Here is a 6,323-nt window from a genome sequence, read left to right as displayed (position 1 = left end):
CGATTTCAACCAAATTTTACAAGAAGAACTTAAAACATATATAAGACCTGTACCGGGAGCCGAAACCAAAATGCAGTCCTGATACCATCGCTTTCTAATTAGATTTCATTTCCAATTTCCTTAAATAATTTCAGAAAAAAATTTTACTTAAAAATTCACTTCTCGGGATTGGGACCTCGGAATTCGATTCCGGACATATTCCCACGTCCCATATTTTCCTACGGACCCTCCGAAACTGTCAAATCACGGGTCCGGGTCCGTTTGCCCAAAATGTTAACCAAAGTCAAAAGTATTCATTTGAACATCAAAACTTAGCTTTTTTCACAAAATTTCATATTTAAGCTTTCCGGCTACACGCCCGGACTGCGCACACAAATCGAGGCGACTCTTGTCACGACCCTAACCCCGACCCGGTTGTGATGACGCCTCTCGTGAAGACAAGGCCAGTCAATTTACACAATTCACCCTCTTAAACAGTTAAATAACATAAAGATACTTCAAAAATGATTCAATAGCAATATTTAGCGGAAATAGAGATAACAAAATGGAAACCCAACCTGACATAGCCCTAACCGGGGTGTCACAACTCACGAGCATTTATTAGAGTATAAATACAACTACAAGGTCTGAAATGTACAAAAATAGGACTGATGAATGAAAAGCGAGAAAAGCGGTGTTGCGAACGCTGACAGCCACCTCGCTAAACTCCGATAACCCTACCTCCGATCAGCCAAAACCCGCTATCGGGTGTATAAATGCATGCATCTGCACACAAGGTGCAGGGAGTAAAGTGAGTACTCCAACTCAGTGAGTAATAAAGGTAAATAACAACTGAGCAGTAAGAAATCACGTAAAGCAAATCAACATGCTATATAGAAGCAATATAAAACCTTTTGAGAAAAAAAGCAATGAAGCTGTGAAATCTTTAGAAACATCTTAGCTCAGTTTAAACCTTTTTTGAAAATGACCTTTTCAACAGTTACGCAAATGAATGCAAAATAGTTAGTGCCGATAAGCACAGAAAATCCGCCCCTCTGGCACAAATACCACCGTATAACAGGTTAAATGGCAAGTAACTATGAAAGATGAACACATAAAGGTTTGCCCCTCGGGAAATCTCTCAAAACAGTACCATCCCCTCGGGCTCACTCTCAGAATAATATCAGCCCCTCAGGCTCACTCTCAGAATAATATCAGCCCCTCGGGCTCACTCTCAGATCATGATGGGTACCCGTGCTCACTGTGGGTGTGCAGACTCCAGAGGGGCCCCTTACGGCCCAAACGCTATATCAAGCCACCTCGTGGCATCATTACTCAGCACTCGGCCTCACATCACTCAAGACACCTCGTGGCATATAAAGTATCTCAGGCCCTCGGCCTCATATCACTTAGCATATCCTCACATATGGATTTCGGCCTCACTCTGTCCAAAAATCATCACAAGCCCCTCGGGCATTAGTAAAACAGCAGTTCTCAGCCCAAAATATCAGTTAGAAATACCATTTAAGTTTCAAATATGAGTAACAGTGGCTGAGTTTGTAAAACAGTAAATATCAATAGGACTGAGTTCAAGTAATAAGTCAAAGGAGTGAGGAAATAGTGATAAAAATCCCCGGAGGGTTCAAATAGTTGGCACGAAGCCCAAATATGGCAATCAGCCCAAATCATGATGCTAACAAACAGGTTTCAGTCAAATACACAGTAAAATCATCAATCGGGATGGACCAAGTCACAATCCCCAATAGTAAACCACCCTACGCTCATTATCAGCGCGTGTCTCACCTCAATATAGCATTACAATGTGCAATCCGGGGTTTCAAACCCTCAGAGTATCATTTACAGTCGTTACTCACCTCGAACCAGCGAAATCTCTAGCTCGCGACGCCTTTGCCCTTCAAATTGGCAAAGCCCGAAATTAGCAAAACCCGAGCCCCGGGCCCACTTCTCGAAACTCAGAAATTTTTACATCATTAGATTCCTCGTCTTCCCACGAGTTCATACATATCAACAACATCAAAATCGGAGTTCAAATGACCCCTCAAATCCTCCATTAAAGGCCTCTTAAACTCAAGCCCTAATCCTCCATTTTTAGCCCTTTAAATCCATTAATTACAGCCTTAATTCATGCAATTCTACCATAGGAATGTGTTTTAAGTCCAAAATCCTTACCTCCACAAAGTCTCTTTGATTCTTCTCTTCAAAATAGCCCAAAGCTCCCAATTCCGAGTGCAAAAATGGTTAAACCCTTAAAAAATCGTGAAGGAAGACATATATACATTCTGCCCAGACATAACCGCATCTGCGGTCCGAAATCTGCTTTTGCGGTACCGCATATGCGGTCAACACATCCGCTTCTACGGAGTTCATTAAATCGGCCTAAGCCGCATCTGCGAACCTTTTCCGCATCTGCGCTTCCGCAGATGCGAACCCTTTAGCCGCTTCTACGGTCCAGCTCACCTGACCCATTTTCGCTTCTGCGAAGAAACACCCGCATTTGCGGCGCTGCATCTGCGGTCCACAAACCGCAGATACGGAAATACCAGAAGCAATAAATCTGAAGCTGCAACACAAATTCCAATTTCCTCGCTAACCATCCGAAATCACCCCGAAGCCCTCGGGAAATCCACCAAAAGCACCAACATGACCCAATATCTTATTCAAACTTGTTCCAATCGTCAAAACACCTCAAACAACATCAAATCTACCAAATCACATTGAATTCAAGCCCAAGTTTCTAAAATCTTACGAAATACGCTTTCGATCAAAAATCCAACCAAACCACGTCCGAATGACCTGAAATTTTACACACACATCCCAAATGACACCACGAAGCTAATGCAACTCTCGAAATTTCATTCCAACCTCTATATGAAAATCTCACCTATCAACCGGAAAACGCCGAAATCTCAATTTCGCCAATTCAAGCCTAAACCTTCCATAGACTTCCAAAATGCATTCTAATCATGCTCCTAAGTCCCAAATCACCTAACGGAGCTAACCAAATCAAAAAAATCCCGATCCGAGATCATATACAAACAAGTCAAATCTTGGTCAAACCTTTCAAATTTTAAGCTTTAAACTGGGAACTGTTCTTCCAATTTCATTCTGATTACCCTGAAAACCAAAACGAACGATTAACATAAGTCGTAATACATCACATGAGGCAAGTCATGCCCAAGAACTGGCAATCAAAAGTGCAAAAGCTCAAAACGATCGATCGGGTCGTTACATCCTCCCCCACTTAAACATATGTTCGTCCTCGAACGTGCCCAGAGTTGTTCCAAAAGCTAGCCAATTGCTGAATAACCTTACCATGCATATACCCGGGGGTGATCCCACGTCACCTTATCTCACATAGGTTCGATAACACAATATAACTGAAATTTCACAATCCATCCCAGCCTATAAACCATAGAACCACATTTCCACTTCTGAAACCATCAATACTATCAAAATCTCACATTTATACTGTGAATAAGTCCAAACAAGCCGTAACAAACCATATCTGCTATCTCAGGTGCAATCACATGTTATACCACATAACTCAAACACTAGCAGCGATAACTTCTAATCACAATAGTTGTACATAACAACCAAATACCGATAGAAAACTTCTTATCAACTAAAGTCTCATTCTAACACTTTCATATACTTCCAATGATAAATGAAACACGCAATAAACCATAACCATTTCTCATATCAACCATTCATAAGGCCACTTCCCCACTGGCAAGGGCCATAGCAAATTTCTGAGTCGAACCTTGATATTATCCTTCAAACATGCTGAAATCGAATCCGTTTGTATTCATTAAAAACCCCAACGATCGCATCTAATCCAACACAGTTACTCTGGTGACATGACCCATCAACACAGACTAAAGCCACAACTTGCGCAGTCCGCGTACTAATAAGCAACAATCTGAACATACTCACATCATGAAACTGACTCAAATGAAAGAGTTGTACCTCAAGCTTACCAGTATCATCACCACACAAGGCTGAGAACCCGTCTCACATCATAGAAATAGAACACATGAGTCTGACCCGCAAGGTCATATCTCCACATAGCTTCTCTACAATGCGCGATCCTATCCAACACTGCTCCACATGAAACACCATAAGTCACTATGCTCGAAATTGACAACCACGCACAATTTGATGTCTGGAACCAAAGCAAATCATCATACCTATGGTGGAGCAAATAACATACAACACACAAACCTAAAAGGACATAACCGATACGCCAATCACCGAGCAACACCCAATTACTCTTCCCGCTCGACTTCCACTATGAAACCCCAATAGAACCGCACCATACGTGCCTATAACCAACAAATCATAACACCTCGCAACACAGGAGAGTAACTCATAGACCTCCCCAAATTACTAATAAGCTCAATAACAATCGAATCAACACATTCCTCAATAATACTATTTGGTTCCCGGCATCGAATCATACCGAAATCAACAACCTTGCCTGGCGACATGCCCGACCACATGAAACACATCCAAAAAGTTCCTCACCATCGGAACTGAATCAATATGAGGAGCCTCTACACTGACATCCATCACGAGAGCCCAAATAAGAAAGACACTCCTTCCCAACCGTCCGCTGGGTCTTCGAAATATAATACCACTCTACTAGGACATAATCCATCGAACCTCGCCACTCAACCCGTGGCATTTTCAGCATAGCCAACAGCGCCGCCTTAGCGCGATAGTCCAGAATGACACCACACGGAGATAACTGGTCTGAACCCAATATCCCATCCAATATCTAACATACCAAGCAACAACAGATCCGCTCGGGTCTCCAAGCCCCAATAGTCACTACATAGTGCCGATACACGCGACCCACAACCACAACATAGCCTGAACATGAGAACTCCTAGTATCCAAATCCATATGGCACATGAATCAACACACTTGATCCCAATTCCTCCGTTCGAATGCGTACCACACCTCAAATACCCAATCATTCCACGAAAGATACTCTAAAATTCCCTTGTGCCATTAAGCAAACTTGAATATCCGCAGTCAATCTAACAAGAAAGTGCCGCAATATTACCGAAGTACTATCAACTTAATATACCCTTATCAAATACGCAGTAAATACACAGTTGGCACGAAGCCCAAATATGGAAATCAGCCCAAATCATGATGCTAACAAACAAGTTTCAGTCAAATACACAGTAAAATCATCAATCGGGATGGACCAAGTCACAATCCCCAATAGTAAACCACCCCACGCTCATTATCAGCACGTGTCTCACCTCAATATAGCACTACAATGTGCAATCCGGGGTTTCAAACCCTCAGAGTATCATTTACAGTCGTTACTCACCTCGAACAGGCGAAATCTCTAGCTCGCGACGCCTTTGCCCTTCAAATTGGCAAAGCCCGAAATTAGCAAAACCCGAGCCCCGGGCCCACTTCTCGAAACTTAGAAATTTTTATATTATTAGATTCCTCGTCTTCCCACGAGTTCATACATATCAACACATCAAAATCGGAGTTCAAATGACCCCTCAAATCCTCTATTGAAGGCCTCTTAAACTCAAGCCCTAATCCTCCATTTTTAGCCCTTTAAACCCATTAATTACAGCCTTAATTCATGAAATTCTACCATAGGAATGTGTTTTAAGTCCAAAATCCTTACCTCCACGAAGTCTCTTTGATTCCTCTCTTCAAAATGCCCAAAGCTCACAATTCCGAGTGTAAAAATGGTTAAACCCTTAAAAAATCGCGAAGGAAGACATATATACATTCTGCCTAGACATAACCACATATGCGGTCCAAAATCCGCTTTTGCGATACCGCATATGCGGTCAACACATCCGCTTCTATGGAGTTCATTAAACCGGCCTAAGCCGCATCTGTGAACCTCTTAGCCGTTTTTGCGGTCCAGCTCACCTGACCCATTTTCGCTTCTACGAAGAAACGCCCGCATCTGCGGCGCCGCATCTGCGATCCACAAACCGCAGATGCGGAAATACCAGAAGCAGCAAATCTGAAGCTGCAACACAAATTCCAATTTCCCCGCTAACCATCCAAAATCACCTCAAAGCCCTCGGGACCTCCACCAAAAGCACCAACATGACCCAATATCTTATTCAAACTTGTTCCAATCATCAAAACACCTCAAACAACATCAAATCTACCAAATCACATCGAATTCAAGCCCAAGTTTCTAAAATCTTCCGAAATACGCTTTCAATCAAAAACCCAACCAAACCACGTACGAATGACCTGAAATTTTACACACACATCCCAAATGACACCACGAAGCTACTACAACTCTCGAAATTTCATTCCGACCTCTA

Source organism: Nicotiana sylvestris, chromosome 12 (assembly GCF_000393655.2).
Source record: "Nicotiana sylvestris chromosome 12, ASM39365v2, whole genome shotgun sequence".
NCBI classification, from domain to species: Eukaryota; Viridiplantae; Streptophyta; class Magnoliopsida; order Solanales; family Solanaceae; genus Nicotiana; species Nicotiana sylvestris.
This window is presented reverse-complemented; position numbering follows the sequence as displayed.